Source organism: Sphaerodactylus townsendi, linkage group LG07 (assembly GCF_021028975.2).
Source record: "Sphaerodactylus townsendi isolate TG3544 linkage group LG07, MPM_Stown_v2.3, whole genome shotgun sequence".
NCBI lineage: Eukaryota > Metazoa > Chordata > Lepidosauria > Squamata > Sphaerodactylidae > Sphaerodactylus > Sphaerodactylus townsendi.
In genome coordinates, this window is record NC_059431.1 from 50,116,682 (window position 1) to 50,144,525 (window position 27,844).

Sequence of the window (27,844 nt, forward strand, 5' to 3'; positions counted from 1 at the left end):
TGCTATAGATTTCAATAATGAGCTATGTAGATATGCTCATGTAGCCCTTTTACTACCCATTCCTAGGAAGGCTATAAAATGCATGCTCTGTCATTAAAACAACCCTTTCTCTATTGCCCCTAAAATGTTGTATGCAGTCTTAAAATTTGATTAACTTTTCAAATTTAGACCAATTACAAGTAAAAATGCATGCTCAAGACACCCTCCCATCTGAGACTGTCAAAAATCAATTATAGCAATAGACCTTATTCTGTTTTGGCTGCAATCTATATATATATAAAAAGCTAACAGTGTTTTTGTTAGTGGTAGTATAACTCAGTAACTGCTCTTCCAATTCCTCTGAAAATTCCCAGCCACTATAGTCAGCCAGGTGAGAGTGTTTTCAGATGTTCACATACCTGAAATTTCACACCTGGCCCAGATAAAATGCCTTTTTCCTGGCGCTCCATGGTGAAGGACATGCAGCTGCCTATGTGTAATTGTCACCCTTAGAATATTCGTGCAGCTTAGAATGTTCACTCAGATGGCCAGATATGAGCAGTGAAAACAGGCAGTAACTCGAGTGGAAGTGAAACACATACACACACATACATATGAGGGAGAGGATAGGGAGGGAGAGGGAGGGGTGGCATACAAGGGAGGGGAGGCAGGGGGCTCAGCATCTTGATATTACCCACCCACCCTAGCGGAGGGAAAGGGAAGGGAGGGAGGGGTGGCATGCAAGGGACGAGAAGGAGAGACCAGTCACCCTAGATTCCCTGGATACTGTGGTTACAGTTAAGAAAACCAGGCACGCATTACTCAGGGGTAAGCTCGGTACAGCAACCATGACATACTTTGAATGGCTGCGTCGCGCCCCTCAGAGGGTTTCCTCAGAAGCGACACCCATTGCCACCAACCAAACCTACCCCAGGTAAAGGATCATGACCAGCCAGTCGGTTTAGATGTGGGAGGGGTGCCTTTCCATTCCCCCCCCCCCCAAGGAATGCAGGCACACACATCAATGACATCGCACAGTATCAGGCTGCGTGTTTGCATGAGCACGTACTTCTGGCCTCTGCAACTGATTTGCTGCTACTGTTCCTTTCCCATTTCACCACAATAAGCCACAGCAACGCGTGGCCAGGCCCCGCTAGTTGGAAATAAAATTGTCATTTGAGATAGCTGTAGACATTGTTCTTTTTCTGCTCCTCTCCCAGATTCAGAAATCCTTTTTTTAAGGTCAATTTGGAAAGGTACTTTTCACCATCTCAGAACTTTTTAGCATCCATTTGTCAGCTAGTCTGCATACTAGCACTAGTTTGTACAACAGTGTTGTGTTGTCCTAAGACAGTATGGGAATTGGAAACAAATTGCAAAACGCCGTTAAAATATTGCAACATTCACAGTCTTTACTGAAAAAAATCTGCCATTTGAGGCTGTAAAGGTATGCAAATCTGTGGGCATGATGGTTAAACATAAGGTAGTCATATTAATGTTCTTGAGACGCACACAGCTTGTTTTGAATGATAAGGGGATTGTAGCCATTGGAGTCCACAGAGAAGACAAAAAGTTCTAGCTGATATTATTTCCACTAGTTGGTTGTTCAGCACTACCAGCTCCTGACCACTTTTGAAGATAGCAATCTGAGCAACTGAAACAACTTGTTCAGCAATTTCCACTCACTGATCTGAGGCCTTATAACTTCCACCATATGGCAGAAGCAGAGAAGGAATCCTTGTTTCTTAGTATGACAGATAAGACTTTTATGCACAATGAATGTGTCATTAGTGTGATAGTATATGCCCAAAAAACTTCAAAAAAATTATTTGCACAGGAACATACATCAAGTTTCTTACACTAAATCACACCATTTGCCCATCTGGATCAGTGCTAGCAACTCAGACTGGCAGCAGCTCTACTGGATCTCACTGTGGTCTTTCATATCACTTACTGCCTTGTCCTTTTAACAGGAGAAGCCAGCGTTTTAACCTGGGACCTCCTAGCATGCAAAGCAGAGGCTCTTCCACTGAGTCATAACCCTCCCCTCATAAAGTATACACTTCTCCATAAGCTAGAATGTCCACAGAGAAAGACTCTGGATGTGATGACGGCTCCAGAACTGTGCTGCTCCCATACAGCCACACTAATACTAACTATAAAGGGAGGATTACATGGAGATAAAATAAGAAATCCTTTCTTTCCTGTTACACATCTATATTACTGTACATTTGGTTACCTCTTGGTACCTATCTGCTGTCTCATGCTCATGGTCGTGGTGGTGGTGTCATGTTTACTTAAACAAAGAAACAGAGTTAACTTTATAACTTCAGATGTATGTGCTCACTAACATGTAAGCAATGACCAATAGCTAATTAATAGATCAGTGACTTCAGCAACTTGTTTACCTACAAACAGTTAACCCTTTTATAACTGAGTTGTGACAGACATTTGCAAAATCCCAAGTGTCTGTCTCAAACACAGAGAGAGAGAGAGAGAGTAGTGGGATTCAAATAATTCAACAACAGGTTGTTTACCAACACCATTTTAACAACCGGTTCTGCCGAAGTGGTGCAAACCTACTGAATCCCACCACCCAATATTTTCAGAGACAAGAAATGTGCTATGATGAAAATTCACTTAGTAAGCAAAGAATTATTTACTGATTAAGAGTAGATGACATATATACACCACCCACGTTATCCTTTATCTCCACCCTGTTTAGTAGAGATAAACAGTTGGTCATGTTCATGTTGTTTCAGCCAACAAAGACAGGCAAGGCATCACAATGCTCTCTCATTAGAGGAAGACTGTCTGAATGGATGGCTCAACTCAGAGACAGCTAATGCAAATACCACCCTCACCTCCTTTCTAAGGAGGAATCAATTGATAATTTTATCCCAACTGGATGCTGTTAAAAAGTTAGTGAGAAATTTGTCTCCCATTAAAACCAATAGAATTGCGTAACACACATAGAATCACACCCAGCCCCAAATTTTCACATGTAAAAGAGAAGAGTTTTAGCAGGGACATATCTGCCATTGGGACATGGGGAGTCAAATGTCCTTGGGCGCCCCCATTGGGTCAAAGGGGGGTGAAAAAAATTCTCTTCCGTTTGTGTGTGTTTTGTATTTTTGTGTTTCTTCAGTTTTTTGCCTGCAGGGGGCACAGTTCTTAGGCTAGCAGCACCAAAATGTCAGGGATGTTTCAGGAGACTCTCCTGATAATAACACCTAGGTTTGGTGAGGTTTGGTTCAGGGGGTCCAAAGTTATGGACTCCCAAAGAGGGTCTAATAGGAGATGGGGCTACACCTTTGAAAGTCCATAACTTTGGACCCCCTGAACCAAACTTCACCAAACATGGGTGGCATCATCAGGAGAGTCTCCCAAAAAATCCCTGAAATGTTGGTGATGCTAGTTTAACAATTCAACCCTGACAGCTGGCACCCCCCAAATTTCCCCAGATTCTCCTTTTAAATCCACCCCTTTTAAATTCAGTGTGGATTTAAAGGGAGAATCTGAGGTCCCCAGTTTAAACATTGAAAGTGATGCTGTTTCAGGGTGGAGAATAATCCACCCCAAACAGCATCACTTACAATGTTGTTTTAACTGTGGACCCCAATGTTGTTTTAACTGGGGACCCCAGATTCACCCCCTTCAGTGTGGATTTTAAAAGAAGAATCTGGGCTCCCTAGTTTAAACACCATTGAAAGTGATGCTGTTTGGGGATGGATTTCATTGGAGGTGTTTTGTGAGAGATGATGCTGACATTTGTTTGGTAAATGTTTTGCTGGGGGTGTTTTGTAAGAGATTTACATGCTTAATACCCATTTGCACTGGCTTGGAGCTGTTTCTCAGGCTAACAACCTACCTCATAGGATTGGTGTGAGGACAAAATTAGGAAAGAGAGTTGGTGGGGAGAAAGCAATATATGTTTTTCTTGAGGTGGGAGGTGTTTTGTGAGCTAGTACAAAAAATCATTGTTTGGTCATGGTGGGGAAGGGTGGCCGCCCATACCAGGGGGGGCACCAAACTCAAGTTTTGTCCCTGGGCTCCAGTTTGCCTAGATATGCCTTTTGAGTTTTGCCTTTTGAGTTTTAGCTGATTCTCTTACCACAGCAAACTTCCAAGTCATTCCAAGCTATGCCTGTGTGCCCCTGCCCCCCACAAGAAGCACTTGGGGGAGAACTTTGGGTGATAGTGGGAGAGGGGGAAGTTAGACTTCAGCTGATGAATATCCTTCCAGAATACACTTAAAAATAAGCAAAAGAAATTTATCTTGAAATGAACTCCAAACAACAACTCCTGCCCCCAAAAGCTCATTATTCTAATGCCCTTCCAATTCTGCTTCTCGTTTTATTGACTTCTATGCAGCTAGAGAAGTCATAAAGCTACAGTGACTGAGTGACACCTAGTGGTGAAAATAAGAAAGGAGGGTTTTCCTTTTACACTGTGGGCCAATCATATCTTTTTGCTGATGACAATTAGAAGTTATTCGAGAAAAGTAAATTATAAACATTGTACTTAAGAAGCTTTTTCAGTATTACCACATCCTACTGTTTTCCACTGTATCTTCAGAAGTGATGCTGCTCTGTGTGGCCTTTGTGTGTTGTTTCCCTAACTCTTACCTTCTGGGCCTTTTGGGGGACTCACCTACCGTATTTTCCCGAAAATAAGACAGTGTCTTATATTAATTTTTGCTCCCAAAGATGTGCTATGTCTAATTTTCAGGGGATGTCTTATTTTTCCGCTCCACAGCTGCATGTTCTGGTGTTCTGTTGGACAGGCATTCTTCCAAACAAAAACTTTGCTACGTCTTACTTTCGGGGGATGCTTTATATTTAGCACTTCAGCAAAACCTCTACTATGTCTTATTTTCAGGGGATGTCTTATTTTCGGGGAATTAGCTATATAATCTATGATCAGGCTGGTACTGCATCAGAACCTTGGTCCATCTAGTCCATAGGTGTCAAACTCAGGACCTCCAGATGTTCATGGACTACAATTCCCATCAGCCCCTATTAGCATGGCCAATTGGCCCTGCTGGCATGGGCTGATGGGAATCATAGTCCATGAACACCTGGAAGGCCTGAGTTTGACACCTATGATCTAGTCCAGTGCTGTCCACCTTGGCTAGCAATTGCTTCACAAGTGTGACAGCATCCCCGCCAGTGAGAAGCCCCCATAGTGTGCAATAGGAATATGTCACGGAAAAATGTTGTGTAAGTCATTGCTTGCAACCACCAGCACAACAGGGTGAAAGGCCAGAAGGAAGTAAACCAATGTTGACTCCTTCTCCAACTACATGCCCAGCTCACCCTCACTATGCTGGCGGAGGCACAGGGATGCTGTCGCAGCATCCTGTACCATCTCCCAGTACTGGTGGGTGTGACTGCTGCATGCCAGAGCAACCACCCCACTGCTGAGGTAAGTACCCTGGGGAGGGCAAATCAGCTGGTGCAGCCGCATGCCACTTCCAATGGTGGTCCCCCCCCCCCCCCCGGGCTCTTAATGACTGAGGGCTGCTTTTCTTCAATATAACCAGAGATGCTCTTTGCTAGAACTGTTTCAACCATCAGATATCATCCCCATTTCAAAAGCAGGCAAATGCCTTTTTGCTTTACCATAATAGGGGAAGGGGAATGGAGGGAGAGATTTTCCACTCTTCCAAGCCTAACAGAAAGGTTAAATGCTTTTTAAAAAATGGCACACACACAAGCAAGCAAGGTGAGAGAAACCACAGGTCTCCATGGCGTTTTAAGGACAGACAAAATATCCTGGGATAGACCCAGGATCATACATCTTGGGTTGTTTTTATCCAAGTTTTTTCCCTTTGCATGGCTCCCCATTCCCATGAGGGATCAAATTAAGACCGGGATGAAGTAATCCATTTTGTTTCGCACACCCCCGGTTTCTTTGCATTTACTGCAGAAACGTTTCCAGGCATGCGCAAACATTCCTGGTGACCCAATGTTCGGATTGGCTGTAGCTGCAGGGCAGATCTCAAACAACAGTCTCCGCCCCACATTTCAAATTTGGGAAGCCTGCACAATTTTGGAAGGCCTGGTATTCCACTGTTTTTAATCATGCATCTAGATCCAGAGATGGCGGAGTTGCTGCGTGTATTCCTTGTGCTCATGGCACAGCTCAACAGCCTCATGAGCGCTGCCCTTGCTGGCATCCAGGCACCAACGGCCCGGGCATCTGTAAACATAGCTGTGGTCAAGGCACATTGCAGGTGGGCAAGGCTTGCCCTCACAACAGTCCCCCAGTGCCTTCGCTACTGGTTTACCCACATAGAATCAGGGGCTGGTTGGAAACCTGCATCATGACTTCTTGGGGTGATGGGGAATGGCTGAGGAACTTTAGAATGACCGAAGGACCTTCATGAGGATGGCCAAGAGCCTCAGACCCCACCTGCAGCGCCAGGACGCAAACATGCGGGGCTGCATTGCCAGTGGAGATGGCAGTTGCCATGGCCATCTGGTATCTGGCCAGCCCCAACAGTTTCTGCGAGGTCCGGGAGCAATTCGGAGTGGGCCTGACAACTGTCACGAATACCATGCATGACTTCTGCTTGGCAGTAGGGTTGCGCTCTTCGAGAGGGTGGTTCAGTTTGCGGATAATGTGGAGCAGGTACATGGAATCCTCCCTCCCCCTGGGTCAATTTATCCTCCCAAACACACCCAAGTCAAGCTAGCCACACTCTGCCACCCCTAGCCAGTCCTTGCCACCCTCTGCCACTCCTAGCTAGTCCTTGCCACCTTCTACAACCCCTAGCTAGTCTTTTCCACCCTCTGCAACCCCCAGCCAGTCCTTGCCACCTTCCCCTTCCATTGAGCAACACTTTCTTAATACTCTCTCGACAGACCATGATGGAATTTACTCAGCTGGGCTTCCCACAATGCATTGGCGCCATTGATGGGTGAGATATTCAAATAAGGAATCTTGCCGATGCGCCGGGGAAGTACATCAGTCGAAATAACTTTCCCTCCATTTTTCTGATGGTGGTCTGTGACCACAAGGGATGCTTCTTTGAGATCGAGATAGGGAACCCAGGCAGGAACCATGATGCCCACATCTTCCGCAAGTGCCACTTCACCCACACTATGGACAAGGGTGTGTTTTTTCAAGGGAATCCAACCCTGACTGTGGAGGCGGGTCACCATTCCCCCACCCCCAGTTATAGCAGATGGTGTGTTTCCTATGAGGAGATGGCTTGTGAAACCGTACCCTTCCCCGCAGGATGCCAGGGAGCTTCACTTCAACAAGACACTGTCCCAGGTGAGGTGCATTGTGGAGCGGGCCTTTGGGAGACTGAGGCCAGGCGGCGGCACCTTCTATCGAGGCTCCAGATCATGCAGCAGAATGTGAACATGATCATCGGAGCTTGCATCGTGCTCCACAACATCTGCGAAAGTGAGGGATATGATGCTCCAGACAGCAAGGTGCGGGCTGGCCTGCTGTTCACACAAATGGAAGAGCAGCGCCTGATTACAGTAGCTGCACAGGAAGGGGAGGACTATGACCCTTCCGGTAAGGCTTTCCTCCCAGAGGGCGGGGCTGTACCAGATGCTCTGGCAACCTACCTCTACAGGTGCCGTGAACTAAAACACCGGTCTAACTGACCACCTCACTGAGGCTCAATAACTCGCATTACTTATTCAGCCCCCTTTTACAGTTTAGCAGTTTGTTTAGTGTTTTGAGACCTTGTTAATAAAAAACCCTCAGCTGTTTAACATTGTTATAGGGCCCTGGTGTGGAGGGTAGGGTGGTTAGTGTGGGCTAGGAAACCGACTCAGTAGCCTGAAGGCCAGCTAATTGCTTTCATTATGGTGACTGTAGCCTGTTCCTGTCTGAGCACAGAAATTTATCCTTAACAGAGATTATGGCACATCCCATTATAATTTCTCTTCTGTGAACTCTGCCTGGACATTTGCTAACCTTTAAAATGCCTTTTTATTCCCTATTTATCATTTCAGTGAATTGCCCCCAAAAGCCAATAACCTGGTTGTATATCTTCAGAGAATTTTTTTATTAAGGAAAGAAATTAGAAGCCACCTAGATAACAAAAGAAAACTGATATCACTATGTCTAGTACTAATCAGTCTCTAGATTCTTGTAATAGGATATATTACAATATCTGTTTCTTGGGACTGGATGCAATATCGCCTTTACATTGCATGTCCATCAGTTGACCCTCTAAGCTGCCATTTTCACCAGGAGAACCAATCTGTGTAGTCTGGAGATCAGTTCAAATTCTGGGAGAACTCCAGTTTCCACTGGAGTTGGTAACAAGTTACAGAGGGGTCACTGTAGGAGGGAGAAGAAGAAGAATAGTTTGGATTTATATCCTCCCTTTCTCTCCTGTAGAAGACGCAAAGGGGCTTACAATTTCCTTGCCCTTCCCCCCTCACAACAAACACCCTGTGAGGTAGGTGGGGCTGAGAGAGCTCCGAGAAGCTGTAACTAGCCCAAGGTGACCCAGCTGGCGTGTGTGGGAGTGTACAGGCTAATCTGAATTCCCCAGATAAGCCTCCACAGTTCAGGCGGCAGAGCTGGGAATCAAACCCGGTTCCTCCAGATTAGACACACGAGCTCTTAACCTCCTATGCCACTGCTCTGGTGTAGCGAAAAATGCTCTCTTCCTCCTCCAGAAGAAATTATTAGCGAAAACTGCTCTCTTCCTCCTCCAGAAGAAATACTCTTTTGGCAGCAGGAACAAACTGTGGAACCAAACCAGGGTTTTCAGACAGAGATTTTAAGTCTATATGAGTATCCATAAGAGCCAACATGGTGTAGTGGTTAAAAGTGGTGGACTCTATAGAAGTGGGTTTGATTCCCTACTCCTCCACACAAAGTCTGCTGGGTGACCTTGGGCTAGTCACAGTTCTCAGAACTCTCTCAGCCCATGTGGCAGCAGAAAATGACAAATTACTCCCAAACACACCTTGCCTTGAAAACCCCACAGGGTCGCCACATCTCAGCTGTGACTTTACAGCACAGATACACACATACTTGAGTGTCTCTGACTGGAAGTAACAGCAGAAAGATACCTCAGTCAGGCCAAGTTCTCACTAATAAAGACTGTTTCAGATTGCATGACTGACTCCATTAAAAACAGTTTCCCGCTGCATTAAAAACAGCAGCAACAAGGAGAAGATGTTGGGGAGAATTGATCCAGCCTATCCTAACATACTGATTTTTCTGGTTGTGAGACACTTTATTTTTATTGTTTGTACGGAAGAGCAAGTAATCACATGCCCTATCTACATGTGAAATGGTACAGCCCAGACGTAGTTTTCTCATCTGTGCAAAGGCCATTTTCTATTATATTAATGCATTTCTTCCATGATTTCCTTTTCATTTATTAAAACACACCACTAGGTGGCATAAGCCACACAACAAACAAGATAAGAGTTGCCGTTGCTGAAGTCAGAAGAGGCAATAAGCAGGCACCTACCTTTTATGTCTGGACCAAGATTTCACTAAGAACTGCTTATTTAAGCACCCATTTTTAGGTTACTTTAAGAAGCAGAACAAAAATAAACATTGCAACTGTTTGCAGAGATTTACAGAAGTAAATGAAGCTTTTAAAAACAATAACCACAAAAAACAAGGTAGGGGGATTCTCTCAGGAAAATGAACATTTTGATCATGATTTTCTATATAACATATGACTTTTTATTTAAGTTTTTTTGCACGCATCACAATGCAAGCATTTAACATTACACAAAACATTTCATGAGCTGGAATTGGCATGTTATCAGTTCACACTACCTGTAATCTGTCTGTTTTGGCCTAATTTTACCTCCTTTGTTGTTGGCTGTCAAGGGAGAGAAGCTGAAGGTAAGAAAGACTTTTATGCACTTATTACAGTTTAATGCAATTTATTCCAGGTATTATTCTCAAAATATTATTTAATTGGCTTTCACTGATTCATGTTTGCTAGACTTGCTCCAAAAGTCTGTAAATCAAAATCTCTTCAGAGGTTTCCATCACAAGAATCAAACATACAGATTAAGAGAAACAAAAATTTCTCAACCTTTTCTCAGAAGATGAACATTTCAAATAGCAAGGTCATATAAATTGCTTGCTATTGTAAACAGGGCAGCTCTCAACTTTTGAGACTGTCAAAATACCACAAGGTATTTGTTGGTAGGTGTTGTGTGTGTTCTGTGCCAAGTAGTTACACACATATGGAAAATTCCCACTAGCAAAAAGCATGTCTTGCCAACAAAGGACAAGTTACTTCTCAGAAATGTTCTACCAATGCACCTATGGATGTAGACAGCATTATGTTACTTATAGCACGCTTTATTCTAGGTGAGTATTGTTGGCAAGAGTGAACAGAACGGATTAAAGAGTGACAACGGTTGTATTTAGGAACTAACTAACTGACAGGAAAGAGAAGAGATAAACCTAGCTGCTTAACTGAGAGATAGTTCTGATCTAGAAGAAAAGCCTAAGAATAGCATTTTGCAGGCAGATAAGGAAAAGCCTTTTTTAGAAAGAATGTATTCCCTCTACAGTTTGCTGCCCTTTGCTGGCTAGAGTTTGCTGGCTAGAATTTGCTGCCCCTTGCAGGATTTTCTTTCTTCTTCTTCATACTTGAAACACTGTTATATTCCAACAAGTATACTCACTGGAATTCTATAGGTAGCCACCTTATACAGAATCAGACCGTTGCTCAATCTTGCCCAGCATTATGAGCTCTGATGGGCAGCAGTTCTCTCAGCTGCATGACAAAGTCTTTTTCAGCTTCATTGGACCTCACTCCTTTTTGCAAGGGGTTAGGGATGTCTACCTAAGTACTCTGATACTGGACTAAGGCTATGGTCATGGATTTACATGAAACATTCAATAGGATACTGTGATTTTATTTGATGAATCTTTAGACTTCTGAGGTAAATCATATTGCTTGCTTTTTTTTTCTGCTGCCATGTCACAGCCAGCTTATGGGGTGTTCAAGGCAACTCATGGGGTGTTCAAGGCAAGAGACATCCAGAGGTGATTTGCCATTGCATACCTCTGCGTAGTGATCCTGGCATCCCTTGGTGGTCTCCCATCTAAATACTAACTAGAGCCACCCTGCTTAGCTTCCAAGATTTGATAGAATCAGGCTAGGCTGCGCTATTGAGGTTACACTTCATACCAATTTAATAGTAAAATTGAAATGTACTATGAATTTAATGATATACTCCTGACAAAAGGCATGTACTGTTCATTGTAAAGTATACAGTAAATAGATATTCCTGACTCAACAGAACCTAGGTCTGTAAATTCTGGTTTAACACTAATTTTATACTTTGAGAATAAGGACTCTTTGCACAGCAGGGCCTCACCAGGAGCAGAAAGTCCTTGTACATGCCAATTGCTTTGTTCTGTGGAAACTAAAGCAGTCGTGGTCAACTATGATGGTGCTTTGTCAGATATAGCTTCTGCCTGCAATAGGAACACACATCTTGAATATGTAAATAAGTATTGTGAAATCCCAACCAACTTTTGGCATCTCCAGCAAAGGCCTTTCAAGGAAGATGAGAAGCAAAGGCAGTTTGCCATTACATTCCTCTGCAAAGTCTTTTATGGTGGTCACCCATCTAAGTATTGACCCAGCTTAGCTTTGAAGAGAAGATGAGATTAGGCTATATTATGTTGCCTTCTCTTGCACATACTAGTAAAGTAAATTCCATTGTTCAAGATTCTGTCAAGGAAGTTAAATGATTGAGTTTACTGCAGTGGTGGACTGGGAAGCAAAAATGGCCTTAGGAAAGAAGTGTCTTTGTGGCTCCATATTTGAACTGACCACAACATGGGGCTTCCAAAGCAGCTTGCAATACAATTCTAAGTATGACTACTGAGAAGTAAGCCACAGTAGGGGGTTTATTCCCAGGTAAGCATGCTAAGAATTATAGCTTTGTTGCTGGTTAAAAGCTCTACCTGCCTCAGCAACAAATCCCCACTGGGGCTATGACTGGACTGCTCTGCCCAACTGACAAAAGCCAGCTACTGCAAGAGTGAGCTGGGGGCAGAAGCAGCACTCAACCAGAAAGTACTTACCCCAGGCTGGGTTTATATAGAAAGTCCTGGCTAATGAGTCTGGGTTCCTGCAGGAGATCAGTTCTCCTCAGATGCAGATGCCTCCAATTGGCAGAGCCTTCTGCCATACCTGCAGTAATGTGAGTACATCTCCTTTGATTCTGAAGCTGTAGCTTCTGTCTTTGCCTGCTTTGAGAAGCTGGCTCGTTACTCAGCTCTTCTGAGATTCCTGAAGGCTCTCCCAACTGCACAGCATCAGGCTTTCAAGAAAGGGCGTTGTTGCCTGCATTTCCTTGCAAGGAGTCAGCTCTGAATGCAGGGTCTTCAGCCTCTGCATTAGAATCCTCAGTGCCTGGACAGTGCCCAGGGGCTGTCTTATGACACCCAGGGAACTGAACAGAGTACCCACCCTCCAAACTTCTATCAAGCATTGTGATTCTTCTCTATGTATGGAGAAACCATCTCTTTTATTTTATTAAAAAAAAAAAAATGACCAGAGGTTCCAGGCTGCAAAATGCGGGTTTTTCCCGTCGCGAATGGAAGTTTTCGGTTCAGTTAAAACCCAGGGCCAAGACGGTACCGGTTTGTTTGGCTCTGGCAGCAAATTATGAGCCTCGGCGGACTTGAGATCTCCTCAACCATTGGCATTGCTATCCCCGCTGCAGCACTGAAAATTGTCGGCGACTGCGCTCGCGCCGGATGCGATAGCTCTACTGGTGGGCGAAGGGCGAGAGCTTTGGAGTTTTGAAACGGCGACACTTGCGGCGTGAAGACGGCTGGACCTGCAGACTTGAACCGCCAGGCACATGGCATTTCACCGGGCTGCGGAGGGTTTATAAATACATCTCAAATAATTAATCAAAATCCGCGGTATTTTATGCGCTTCAGGCATTCAATGGTGCAGAGCACTGAAGCAGGGGCAAGATCATCGGCGGCATCCTAGAATGGGATTTCTGTTCTCGCGGTTTAAGTATGAACCATGCTTCAAGGTACAAGAGATTTGGCAGTCTCGGGTTGCACTTTTCTCAGAAATTCATCACCAGAAATTTTGCTGTTGGAATCCGTTGAAATGATTTCCATAGCAGGCGATATGTCCCCACTACCTGGAATCCGGATTACTCCAAGGTTTACTCAGAGCAGCGGGTCAAAGTTGAAACCTTTAATTTTCGTCATTGGTTTCTTCCATGGTATCCATTTTTACCGCTCACCACATATGCCGTTTCAAGGGTTTTTGTATTTTGTTTATGGCGTTGTTTGTTCATTTTATTAAACTTTATGCTTACTTCCTTACCACGGCGTGAAAGGGCAGCTCCACCTATATCGTTTCCATAACTCCTTCCTCCCCTTCAATGTATTGTAAAAATTACGCGGGACCAAAGATACGTATCGCTAAGCAAAACAGCCATAAACTCCATAAAGGAACCTAAATGAGTAGTCACAGGTATTACTACTTGCATTACCCACCCTGGTAAAACCGCTAAGTGGCAGGGGAGAGGGTGACCTTGTGGCTGGGATGAAAGTATTACGCCAGCCAGGATTCTGGATGGCGCCTAAGTGCAGGATGGTCAATTGGCTCTCTAGAGCTGAACTCCTTCCCTCACATATTTCGCCGATCACCCAATGACCCTTCTCCTCGACTGTTTAAACCAGATATTCCAGATACCCGCCAACAAAGCCCCTCCTGGATCCCAAGGAAGATGGAAACCTTATTGCTGATGATTCCCTTTACCGACTCCTTCATAATATCCTTTATTGAATTTGAACAATAACATTTCAGGTTAATCTCGGTGCATTTTTAAAAAGTAAACACCACACACACACACACAAATAGATGTGAACCGGGCAAAGAGGCAATGGTTTAAATCGATTCTTTTAACACCAGGCATCCCGATACTGTATGAAATCATGTATCGCAAATTTATCCGAATGTACGGCATTTTTACATTGAATACTTTACCTTTATTCTGCTATTTCAGAATGTCGCGCAGCATATTCATGGGTAACGAAGGCTTTGGCGGCAAACATTTGATGAATTCAAATTAAAGAATGCAAGGTTCGGTGACTTTTTTGTTAAATCACTGCTTCATTTGAATGGTCGAACAATTGCCCGTATCGTATTGCAAAAAATAATCAGAATTTGGACTGGTTTATTTTACCCATGCAAACTTCGTTTCCTTGCACGATGGTTAGAACTTCAGGCTTTATTTCAAAAACGGTGGCAAATCCAGGTATGAAGGGATGCAGACAGGCTCACGGTGCTTTGCTGAAACACCCGCTCCGAAGCAACTTTTGATGGAACTTAGTAACAGGATCCTGTTGCCGCCGGTACAGATTTATTTTAAATCAATTATGAACCTATTCCACTAAGTTTTCTCCCTCAACAAAATCTGGCCTGACCATTAAAACCACATTGATTTCTTCGAACAGCATTTACATAAAAACACCAATGGAATTGAACAAGTGTATTATTGCCATGGCTCGGCTGATCTCCTACTTGACATCCCTACATTCAAGCTGCCACTCAAAAAACAACAACCAATAAGAACATGGACATATGCATATAGAAATACTTCTGAAACAAATTCAAAGTCAGATCGATGGCGGGAACAGTGGAGCATTACTATCTGCTCTGCAGAAACGCAGGGAACCGATAATGCATAGAATCCGGGGACGAAACCAGCCAAATTATATTTGATCCAAGCTCGCGCTCAATTAATAATTGTGCCGATACAAAAGCGGTATGAGTGATGGTTAAAGAAACTGAAGAAAATGAAACTGCTGAGCTTTTCATGACTGGATAATATAAATTTCAATTATTTGCCCTGTACTGGGGGGAAAACCAAATTCCAGATGCCAGGGAAGATATTCACCCATGGAATAAATTAATGCAGTTTTTAAGATGTACTTTATGTGAACTTTACATAACTAGGCAATCAATTTTACATTGTTTTCACTAACCAGATTAGGCTTGATCCAATTTAAACAGAGAGTCAAAGAGATGAAATACTCAGACATCTAATTTTACTTAACTACAAAGAGATCACATTACCTTTAATTTGATTACAGAATTGACGTGCAAAAAAATCAATCAATAAAGCATTAATTTGTCATGTATTACTCTGGACAAACCACCTTATAAGAAAACAATTACGGTATATTTTTAGAACTTGGGTTTTTTATTGGCATATTTCTGCTTTTATACAGTATGCACGATACTTTTTACAAACTTTTGAAAACTGTTTTTTCAGGGCTCAATTAAGCCTCATTAATACTCAACCTGTTCACATCCAAATGTAGAATGGGGTGGAACCTCTTTTGACTCTCAATTTCAGGAACTGATTCCATCGAGCTTCAACATGGCCAATTGTATGCTGACCGAAAATGGGGAGTCGGGCTATCGGCTGGATCTAAAGAAGTGGATCTTAGGACACAATCTGGATGACCTCAAGGTTTAAGGAAATACTGGGTTTTCAAAATTAGATTACTCAACATCTGGAAAAAAAATCAGTGCATATACACTTAAAGTTGAAATGGCATTTGGGGACAAAGCACCGGAGGTGCAAGGAATGCTTCTATTCACCGATTAGAGGATGTTTAACCATGTATACATATAGAAGGAAGAGGAACAAGGACACATGGTGCACAGACTTTTATAAGAAGTCCTAAAGATGAGTTTTGTGGAATAAGCCTCACTGTAACAGGTAGGATTCTAGATGGAAAACCTGCTTGGGATTACTCTATCAGTTTACTATTCTCTATTGCAAATCAGCTCACAGGCATTTCGACTGGACTCCTGTTTTACTTGATGTTGACCTCTTTCCTTTTTTTTTGGCCAGAAATGTGGAGATTTAACCTTAACTTGAATCTGTCCTTTCAACACTCTGTTTATTTAGCTGCAGTTAAGATTGAGGTAGTATGAGATAAGCTGACAGGAAAGCCAGAGACAAAGAATTGAGTGCATTTGGTTGTGATGGGTTTTCTAGGGTGCGTGGCCATGGTTCCTAGTAGATCTTGTTCCTAATGTTTCGCCTGCATCTGTAGCTGGCATCTTCAGAGGTGTATCACAGAAGTCTACACACACATTGACTAATTGAGAAGGGAATGTTTAGGAACAAGATCTGAGTAAACCACACAGCCCAACCCACAGCAATTGATCGAAGCCATGAGAAAGCCTTGACAATAAATCGATCGCATGTTTTTCCAAGGTTCCAACAAAAAGATACGAGAGGTTTTCTGAGTCAGCACCCAAGAGAATGCTTGGATTTGTTCTCTTGAATACTGATTGATTGCAGGATAGGTGCAAGTAGGGTAAATGATGGTCTGAGCTGATTAATTCACCTTAAAATGACACAATGGAGATTAATTAGCCCCAGTCTAGTCAGGCACACCTTAGGGCCAGGGAATAAGTTCAGCAGCCAGCATCCTTCCTGTCCAAGCTTGACACAAGATGGATCCCAGAGTTCTTTAAAGGGCATCTGTTTTGTGGGGAACAGTGCCTTGCTCTTATGCCAGTCTTTGGCCTTCTTGCTTTCATTGCACTTCTTAATAGGAGGGGTCCATCTGCTTTCAAAAGCATACACAAATTTCAGTCAGATTTGAAAATACAGTGTATTCTTGTTTGTTCCCTGTTTTAATAAAAGAATGACAAATATTGTTAATTTTTTTATATTATATTACTAAAAAAAAGCCCCTGTGTATACTAGTATAATGTTGTTTGTACATGTTGAAAATCCCATACAGCTAGCCGGTGCCGAATCTCCTAGTCTTGGACACTCCATAACAGGAACTTCAAAAAAGAGATTGGATTGTCATGCCAATTTCATTGGTATCATTAGTTTAAGGATATATTATTAAATCCTGTATTCTAGTAATTTAAACAACTCACAGTAGACCTTTAAGGACAGAAAAGCTTCAAAAATCCCCTCAAATAGGCTTTTTTGCTGGTAAACTGAAGCTTTCTTTAGTAAGAGTAATGCAGTCCTTCACCAGCAATAACCAATAGATGTGTTACACAAAGCCTTTACTGAATACAAATTCCATTAAAGTGCATATGAAAGTGCCATTGTTTCTCACTGACAATGAAATACAATGAACTTTAGCCTTCCTGTTTCAGGAAGAGAAAGACATGGGAAGTAGTTGGCACAGGCAAAGCAAGAAGCACCCTGGGCGGTAAAAATAGTTCAGGGTCACTGTTCATGGCTGCCACCTCCCACAGGCAACTGTGCCCCCACCGGGTTGGAAATGTTGTTTCCCTGTGCTCAATGGCTGAGGTCTTTTAGAAACGAACACCTTCCGGCACCAAAGGGAACAGCCCTGGGTTGGAGGTGTTGCTTTCCGATGCCTGTTTTTTTTCCCTACATTTACTATCTCTCCTTGCAGAGTTCCGCAGAAGGAGAAGGTAAGTGTGGGGGAAGAAAATAGAGGCGCCTCCATGGGCCACAGCCGCTCTGGGGCAGCTTGTATCTCAGCATGCGGGCCCGGGGCTCCACCAGCATCATATATGCCGGTGGGACGCCGCTGTAGGGGCCCAAGAGGAATCCGCCATGAAGAGGTTTTATGTTTATTTTTGACATCATGATACTAAAAAGGCCCAGTTAGCACAAGAAATATAATGTTGCCCATACATAATGAAAGCTTTGCAATTGACCTTTTTTTAAGACTAATATTTAGGCTACATGAAACTTTCACATGGTTGTAACCTACTGTTCAGTTCTGCTAATGGCACTGCCTTCTGTCAACACCAATGTAAAATAATGTTAACAAGAGTACATCTAGAACAGAAGATGTGAAAACCTGTGTTAATGTTAATCCTTTTGTTACCATATTTTTATTATGCAAGCACCTTATTTCAATTATAAGACAGCAATACAGTTACATTGTTAGTTACAAGACAGGTAACAATAAATATAAAAGATTGTCAGCTAGATACAAGGAATAAGGGCTCAAATAAAAAAGTTGCATGCAGCTCAGTATGTATCTCCTGCCGTACATTAGTCTATTCCCATGATGGTGAACCTATGACACTCCAGATGTTCATGGACTACAATTCCCATATACCCCTGCCAGCATAGCCAATTGGCCAAGCTGGCAAATGCTAATGGGAATTGTAGTCAGTGTTATCTAGTCTCAAGTTAAAAGCCACCACTGGTCTATTCCCATTTCTTAGATAAACTTTCATTTATCTGTTGAAAGCCTTAAAGGACCGACACAGCTGCTGAAGATTAACACAACCTGAACTTTCCTAAACTATATAATAATGACATGATATCAAACCACTCTAGCCATTATGAAGAATGTTGCTTTGTAACCATTTAGATGTGGCTGGACAGCTTGTCCAGAACAGTGAGGAACACTCTATATCAACTTACTCAGAAGACAAGGTTGCAGCTAAAATGCATTCTATACAAACAGAACTAACATTATATTCTTATCCTAGAACGGAACATAAATATTTGATGAGTAATGCATGACAGAGTTAGCAGCGGTAGCACCTACAGGCATGTGCAATTGCTTGTAGAGGTCTGGATCATGACTGGGAATGTTCAAAGGAGTTCAGCCATGAATAAGTTGTATTGGAGTAATTGCATATATACATGGTATCCTTTTGTAAACTGGCAGAGCCTCCTCAGGTTTGAAACCTGCTCTCAGTGCTATGAGACAGTAGCACTGAACCTTACCACATATATACAGTTCTAAGAACCAAACTTTACAGCAGTTACATACCATGTGACACTTAACATACAAATTAGGTATACTAGCTGACTCAGCAGGAACACAAAAGAACACAGTGTTATGGCCTTAACAGGGGCAAGGGTTTTATTAAAGGGATTCTCCACCAGCTGCTATAAAGTTGTGTAACAACAGCCCACAAAAGTAGCAAAGGGAATGGAAGAGCTCTCACGTTAGCAGCGAGAGGGGCCAAGATGAGAATCTTTTAGACTGGTATGTCACATGGGAATTAATTCTGGCAATGAATATTCCCACAGAGAAGCAAGAGTCCAAATTGAATTTAAATGTTTATATAAAGTTGTTTAAAAATACACACACACAGTAAGACACAAGGGGGCATACATCGTTTCAAGTTCCTGAGATATAGAAAGGTGTTAAAAATATAGATTGGAGATAGAGAGGGAGGGTTTTGTGGGGTAATACAATACCCTAACGTGATTCTTAGAAGGGTAGAAGTAGAAGACAGGGAATCCATAGCCACAGAGACCCGAAGTGAAGGCGATATGGAGTGTCTCAAGACCTCAACATGACCAAAGTAGAGGGAACATGGCCAAGAGCACATGTGTTGGGGTGACACAAGAGCTTTTATACCCTTTGCCCAGAAGAGGTAAGGCGGGAACAAGTGAGTTTCTTAAGTTTCCCTTTTCACAAATTCTCTGGAATTTCCCATACTGGAGCTTGCTGGGTGAGCAGCTTTAATTAGCGACTCTTCTATTGTTCTATACCTTGGGACAATGGAGTCAATTGGTCCTAGATTATATCAGGAAACACAGAATGGCTTTATGCAAAGTAACTCTGCAGTCTTGCCTTCCAGTATTCCAGGATTTGAATGAGGCTTGATTGATTCAGGATGTGGGATCTTCTGTAGGAGGTCTGCCATCTATAGGTTAGGGAAATCGCAAGGAAGGAACCATCTATTTGCTGGGGAAGAGATAGTGAAATTCAGCATCTGATAACAGAGTTGCCACTTCCATATTCTTTGTCTTTAACAGTATCTTTGCAAGGTGAGGGTAATCAAACATTCTAGTTACTCAAATGAGACCTCCAGGTTATGCTGAGGGTAACTCATTATCTTAGCTTTTGTAAAAAACAGACCTGTGACCTTTTGGACATGCTGCCTAGAGGGTGCTTTTTTAAGCAACTGGCTTTTGCCAATATGATTTTGAAACAGAAATATATATAAATAATATTCTGCTGGGGGTCCTTTGGGTCGTTACAACAGTGCCCAGACAGCTGTTACCAGTCTGACTACTGAAGCATACAAATATAGGAGAAAAATTTTTGCGCTGCTTGATCATGGGAGGCTCAGGAAGTAAGTAAAATTCTTGCAGATTATAAAATTGTTTAAAATCCATAATCAAATATCAGTAATGTTGAAGATTAAAACTGCTTCTAAATTATAGTCAAATACATATCATAGACAAAAATGACAGATGCAGTTTTCACATTACTTCAAAGGACCTCATACACTATGGCCCTTTCCGCCGCGAGACCAAAAGCGGGCTGTACCTGGCCTGATGGCAAAGCGCCGCCCCTGGTACGCCGTTCACCCTGGCAGCGGCAGCTGCTTAAGCTGCTGGCCAGTGACCTGGCTCCCCCCCCCTTCCCCTCCCTCAGGTGAGCGTCAGGCCGCCCTCAAAAAACACCACGTTTAAAGGGTGGTTTTGGCAGGTAAACAGCGTCGCTTCTTGCGCTGGTGCAAACAGCACACGCCGGGGAACTACTACCTCTCTTACTTACCTGCATTAAGCTGTAGGTAGCCCTGCTGTCCTCCACAGGTCCCATGCAGCTTGTCGCTGCGAGGCTTGGGAGGGCGAAAGTACGAAACAGCTGGCTGGCGTGCTGTTTGGAAATAATAGGACTGAAGAGGCTGTCTGCGGTGGAGCCGCCTCTCGCGCCGTGTTTCCTCTGGTTAGCCACTGCATGCTAACAGATGCGTTTAGCGACCCTGCACTTCACGGCAGAATTCTGCCCCTACCGATTAATGATAGAGCCCTGTGCAGAAAGGGCCTATATTTTTTTCAGTACTGTTTACAAATTAAGCTGCAAGGCATTGCTTATCAATGAACTACCGACTAAAGAAATACTGACTGAGGTTTTTGTGCACAAATGGATCCAACTGTAGAATCCCTCCATAAAAACAATGGCACAGAAAACCTGGCATGCTAAATAATATCAAAACTGATATGTCATAAGAAAGTTTCAACAAAAGATTATCAAAGTTTATGTGCTCATTTTTGTGACCACTTCGTATAGACCTGCAAACAACCACAAACTTGGTCATCTTGGCTAAGAATATGCACAGTCATTCACACAAGGAAGCTTTAGTAAACTGTAACAGAGTATGGTCCCTTCTGCACATGCAGAAAAATGCATTTTCAATCCACTTTCAATGCACTTTGCAGGTGGATTTCCTATGCAGAATAGCAAAATCCACTTGCAAACAATTGTGAAGTGAATTGAAAGTGTATTATTCTGCATGCTCGGAAGGGGCCCGTGTGTTTCTTTTCTCTTTTTGCTTTGTCTCAGCTCTCAGACTATAATTCTCTTAAATGCAGACCCTTCAACTCATACACAAATTGTTAACTAAGGAAGCAATCTACTTCTTTTATTCCTGAGACGTTAATAAACTTGGGAAGAAATTGTGACGTTCATGGTAAAATGAAGGAAATGCATATTCACCAACTGTGCTGGAAAGAAAGTCAAATGAGTAAAGCATATGAATAAATATTATCACCTTGTGAGGGGGCAAAAACCCAGTTAAATAAGTGTCCCCCCTTTACACACAATTTCCTATGCTGCTATGGGTTACTTTAAAAGATGGCAATTTTCATCTTCATTCTAGCTATTTCTTGCTGTGCAAATAAGTTGTTTCACACTTAATTACAAATGTTTATTTTTATAGTTACATTTTACCCAATTTGAGATTTACATAGCATCCTACTTTGGCCAGGCAAGATTTTGGCTCTGCATGAAACTTTACATCGAAGTATGCAATCTTTTATTTCAATAATATACAGAAACATAAATCGCCACAAAGAGACCAAAAGGGAATGACCGGATATATTGCTGAGGGCATGGGAATGCAGCTTGGGAGGCAGAAGGAGCTCTGCTGAACTCACTTTCACATAACTAGAACTAAGATTAGGTTTACAGCAGCTACCTGCTCAAGGGTAAACTACATTATATAGGAATTACTCCCTTTTCCAGTCAACTGTTTCTATTTAACCCCTCACCATCTCTTGTTTGCAAGTGCCTGCCTGTGTGTCAGTCTTTCAAAACTGCCTTTCAAAACTGAAGTGATAAAATGGGAGGGATGGAAGCTACACTTTCAGTGAAGGGATCTCAGAATGATCCTGAGTCAACCTCCCCTTTGTAGGTGGCAAAATAATGCCGGTGATAGCACAATTCCAAAGCTGTGCTTGATGATTAATGGCCCAGACCTATTTCAAATGAGGCACAGGGGCTACATTGCATGAGAGAGTATGCTTCATCTGGCTGATGATGATCTATTCTATACTGAGAAAGAGATGGGGAGTACTCATTCTCTTGGATCTTTCTTTTGGTACTATCAACCACAGCTATCATTCTGGAGCATCTTGCTGAACTGGAAATAGGGAGTATCATGATCTGGTGGTTCTACTCCTATTTTAGTGGCAAGTTTCCAAAGAACAGCTGTAGGACTAGCTCAGGAGTCTGCAACCCTCTTGGCTCTCAGATAAAATTCATAAACTACTAAATCCCATCAAATTCCCCACCAGTAAGGCCAATTGGGAGTGTAGTTTATGAACATTCAGAGCCGTGCATCCTCTGAACAACTGGATGCATGTGGGAAAGTCCTAATGTGATGTGATTCCAGGTATCTATTTTGTTCTCTATGCCGGCTGAGATCAGGAAATTTGAGGCAAGGTTTCATCAATAGGCAGATGATGTCCAATGTTTCCTTTTCATTAGAATTGGACAAGCAATAAAGCCCAAAGTGTAAGAAAATACAATGGGCTCCAGAAAACTATTGCTGCAGCCTGACTTTGAAGCTGGGGTGGGGGCAGCAGGGTGCCTATGAAGATGGGAGACTTCTCTCCATCTCAATAGGCACACATATGCCCCATTTGTAAAACCAGGATCCAGATTTGCAAAAGGCAGAGGGAATCAGCAGCATGGCTGTGAAACTGGGAAGAATTTTCCCTAGGCAACCCCACCTTTTTGCTTCCGTTCCCCGGTTTTCTCTGCCTCTCACTCTCTAACCTGCCACTCCTTCTATTAATCTTCTTTTTGCTCCACTACCCCAAGTCTGTTTCTGCTCCCTTACCCCAATTCTTTTTTTCCCCCTGCTCTACTACTCTGGCTTTCTCTTTCTGCTACCCTACCCTAGTTCTCTCTCTCTGTCCTCCATGGCTGCTGGTTACTCTTTACTTTTGTCTGTGGCCTTCTGAGATGTGAGGACCCTGTTGGTAAAAGGATTGTGGGAGTTGTAGTCAAGTCAGTCCCCCTTTGCTAAGGAAAGGGCATCCTCTGGATTACATCTCCCAGAGCCCTTCACTTTTTCAGGTTCATTGTTGGGAACACACTGCTCAATTATATATACAGATATAACAGAAATAATGTGGAACAGGAGTTTGGAGACAGAAATAGGCTGGCTCGAGAATTAATAAACTGAAGCTTAATCAAGACAATATGCTGTATGTAATTAGATGAAGTAATGATTTTTTTACTGGTTAGATTAGATAGGATGACACTCTCAAAAAGGCAAGGTTTCAATCTAACCTTACATTTGAATGCCAAAGTTAACGTTTGTGGCTCAACTAGCCTTTTTCTAATGTTAGTTGTTTCACCAATTGTGTCGTTTTCTAGAAACTAGTAACTTTGCTCTAATCATACTGAAGTTTGATTACTGTAATATGCTTTGGGTCAGACTGCTGTTGAACATTTTGAGATCTTTAGCTAATTGGGTAAAACTGAATCTTGGGGAAAGCCAGAATGATCACATTACTTGTGTTTTAATATCACCCTTGCATTAAGATATTCACAGTGTCTTCCAGTTTGTTTCTATGCACAATTTAAAGTGCTCATTATTTTTAAAACCTTAACTGATCTGTACTCAGAATACCTGAAGGGTCTTCCCATATGATCTTGCTAATCTATCAAGATGCTTTTTTTGGCCCTTTGGATACATGGGGGGTAGTGGGGACTTCTGATTTATTTTACAGGGCTGTACCTCCTACGTATTAGTGTGATACATTCGTGACTCTGGAACCTTATTCCAACTATGATGATAAACTCCATTTCTTGCTATCTTTATCTGTTGTTTGAATAATTAACTACATTACAGAGCATTCAAAAGCAACCCACCCCATACAGAATCTGCAATATGTGACATGGTAATCAATCAGCCTCAGTTCCCCTCTACCATACCTTGCAGTATAGAAATAACAATGAAGTACTTCACATAGTTTTCATCCCTTTGTCTTCCCTCACCCCAGCAATGAATTATAATATAAGGTTAATTTATATTGTCATAAGAACACGTTCCTGGGAACAGATCTTATTGACAAGACTTCTGTAAGACTCTCAGTAGATCTGTAGATGCTTTAAGATAAAACCAAATCATCTTTCAACCTCCATACCTAACTTCCTAAATTACACTCAAACCTTACCCTCTCCACCACCATCTCGAGCATATAAAGGGACAATAATATCAGACAGTTTATTTGTATCAATGCAATAAATTTGTTAGTCTTTAAAATGCCACAAGTATTTGTTATGTGACAGCATTATGTCTCAACTTGTGTCACAAAAGTGTTAAGATGGCCAATTAGATTCAAATAAGTTCTTTTTTAAAAAATCTCATTCCTCCACCATAAATATCTCTTTATTTTCATTTCTTGAGAAGTTGGGAGTTTCTAATTTAGTTTACTTCAAGAGGGTTTATATTAGGAAGATATGAGAATGTAAGGAACTGTAAAATGACTTTGGCAACACCATATTATACACCTACAGCCAGTGGTGAGTTCAAAATAATTTAACAAAATGGTTCCGAGGTGGGATTCACGCATAATTTAACAACTTTGGTTCACCAGGTGGGTTTCTGGGCTGTGTGGCCATTGAATGCAGGTGGATTTTGTTTCCTACTTGTTTCGCCTGCATCTGTGGCTGGCATCTTCAGAGGTGTATCACAGAGGTACACCTCTGAAGATGCCAGCCACAGATGCATAAACGCGTAGAACAAAATCATCCAGACCACGCCACTCAGCAGCCTAGAAATTCAGATCGAGCGCCAATCTGGCTGTGAAAGCCTTCAAAAATTTAACAACTGTTTGTTCACAAGTACCATTTTAACAACTGGTTCTGCCGAAATGGTGCGAACCTGCTGAATCCCACCACTGCCCACAGAACACAATTTATCAGTCTGACCTGCAAGAGAACATGCTGTTCCCTGGCCCAGAGCCCAGTTGTTGCGCCTACTGCTCCAAACTGGTGTGCCACCTGTGCATTCCGAAACCGGAAGAAACATGCACTGCAGAATAATTTTTTCTGACCCTAGGCCTAAATCATACACCTCTACTCTCTTGAATTTCATTTGGGGTGCAGATGTTTCCTCTGTATATGTGGTTGGATTGATGACTAAGGAACTGGGAATGAACTCCTCCAAAAATAACTACATCAAACACGACCAAGTAATCTGGTCGGCACCACCCTTCATGTAGTAGGGTTGCCAATCCCCAGGTGAGGTCTAGAGATTTCCCAAAATTACTACCGATTTTCAGATGATGGAGATCAGCTCCCAAGAGAAAATGCCTCCTTAAGAGCGTGAACTGCATAGCATTATATCCCACTGAGGCATCTCCCGAGATCTCCAGGAATTTAGCACTTAGAGCTGTAGTACTTTCGACGCGCTTTTCCGTTACACTAAGCCTTTTACTTTGTCCGCTTTTTCTCACCTACGCATGCGCGTAACCTCCCCCTTACCTAGAATATACTAAACCAATATTCGCAGACAGTAGCTTCCGTTATTGTCTTATACTTGAGCCTTCGTAAAAAAAAATAAATCCGGATATGAACATTTAGAAGCTCTTCCCCTTTGAGACAGTTGCTTTTGTGACGCTTGCGGAAATGACGACAGAGGGGCAGGGAAAGAAAAGTTGTAGGCGAGGCAAAACGGTGGGCGGGCACGAGGATCAGGCTGCAAAGGGTGAGCGTTGCGGGCGGGGCAGAACATCTTTACCTTGCCACTCAATGGAGCGAAGTCCGCGCGATAAAAGCCGTGGCGGTACCCAAAGGAGGCAGCAGGTGAGGATGGCGCGCCCTCAGCAGCAGCGGGTGGACACCTTCCTTGCCGCTGGACACGCGGCAGTTTAGGAAGCGGGTGACCCGCATTCCTTCTCTGCCCCGAAGGGCACCAATGGAAAGAGGGGGCGGGCCCACGAGGAGAGCGTGGTTGTGGCTAGGCGCGAGGGTGCCTTCCTTGCCTTAGCTCGATCTGCCGTTTTTTTATGTACCCAGCCGGCCCCGACATCTTCCACCAAGGCGGGAAGAGGGAGTTTCTCTCGAAAGCTTACGCCCTGAGATTCTTGCCAGGGTTACTGGACCCGAAGTTCCCCATATTACGCGTTTCCCAAAGTAAACTGGAGAGAGAAAGAGCCTTGTGAGTCTATTGACTGTTTATGTCATTTACTTTTCCGCCCGTAAAACGCACGGGCGCTTCAGCGAGCACTTTTGCACGGCGACTGGCTCTTCGTGGCAAAGGCTTTTTGCATCGCGTTCCGTGTCCGGAAATTACCGCGATTCACACACACACACACACACACACACACACACACACACACACACACACACACACACACACACACACAAAGAACATCTATTGACTATAAAATATCGGGGGGGGGGGGCGTTACTGGCGCCAGTTAAAGACCGCCATTTCACATCAGGGGAGAAAGGGGGAGGGACCCTCAGTATTCCTGGGGTCTGCATGTGCTGCATCAACTAGGTGGCAGTGAAGGTCGTAAGTTCCGCAGTTTGAATCCGCTTGCGGAGCTCCTCGCTGCAGTGGTGAGTGCAGTATAGGCTCAGAGATAAATCTTTGACCTTCCATCTACATTTTAAAAAAACAATTGGGTTTTTTAAAGTTTGTATGTTAATCAAATGGTTTTGTCGCATTTCCTAACAGGCACAAAATCTAAGATGAGCAACATAAATCAGAAATTAGTATAAAAGAGGAGATGAAATATAATGCTGTGGTGTTACTAATCAAGTCATTCAGAACTTTTGTAGTAAAAATCCAATATTGATCCTTTCCTTCTCTTACACAGTTGAGGCAAGCTTGATTGAAATTCTGTTGTTAAAATAAGCTAATGATGAAGTGACATTCAGTTAACTTTTAACCTGTAGTCTGATACCGTCATGATAGAGAGATCATCCTGTTATCAACTACAGGTATTTTTTTTAAATAGCAAATAAGTTTATGAAGCAATAAGGTAGAAATCTTAATGTAATTAAACCAGATGCAATACATATCCAGACTTAATTTGTGGCTTCCTTTGCCCCAGTCTACTTAGAACTGTTTATTTCATTAAAAAGTTGATGAATGGAAACCATTTGGTAACAGAGACGGAAACTGGAAATGGAAAATAGTCCTACACTAGGCAGATTAGCTGTTCCTCTCTGAATGGAAATTATCAGTCTTCGAGTATCTAGTGTGACATAGAATCGGAATGTAAGAGAGAAGCTGTGCAGCTCAGTTCAAACTATGTTTATTTAGAAAATAAGACCTGATTGTTTCAGTAAGGCTTATGGCATAGATTCAGTGAGCCTTACTCACAGGAAAATTCTTAGCATTTCAGATGTAATCAACTAGCATGGGAAATAGGTTATTATGATCACTAGTCGCTTTACATGAGTTTATAGTCTGTAACAATAAAAAAATACTTTATAATATTTCTTTGGAGTATTCTGAGGAAAACCTTAGGGTCCCCATGCCTATCATATTTCAGAGTGGACTGTTGTGTTAGCCTTCCTAAGTCCTCTTGCTGTATTGCAATAGATGTGAATCTCTGAAACTATGTTACTATGACTTACTAGGAGAATTAGCACGTCTTTC

At 42.7% G+C, this 27,844-nt stretch overlaps 2 protein-coding genes across 2 annotated transcripts in view; both read left to right on the plus strand.

Moving 5' to 3' along the window:
* The window catches only part of PAM (peptidylglycine alpha-amidating monooxygenase), a 220,633-nt gene extending 197,499 nt beyond the window's left edge, over window positions 1-23,134 (plus strand). Inside the window, exons 27-28 of the transcript XR_007245071.1 lie at window positions 16,706-16,710; window positions 23,120-23,134. The gene's annotated coding sequence lies outside the window, so the exon portion shown is untranslated. The remainder of the gene's footprint in view (window positions 1-16,705; window positions 16,711-23,119) is intronic.
* Window positions 23,135-26,247: 3,113 nt separating this feature from the next.
* PPIP5K2 (diphosphoinositol pentakisphosphate kinase 2) overlaps window positions 26,248-27,844 on the plus strand; it is a 76,548-nt gene continuing 74,951 nt past the window's right edge. Inside the window, exon 1 of the mRNA XM_048504259.1 lies at window positions 26,248-26,389. The gene's annotated coding sequence lies outside the window, so the exon portion shown is untranslated. The remainder of the gene's footprint in view (window positions 26,390-27,844) is intronic.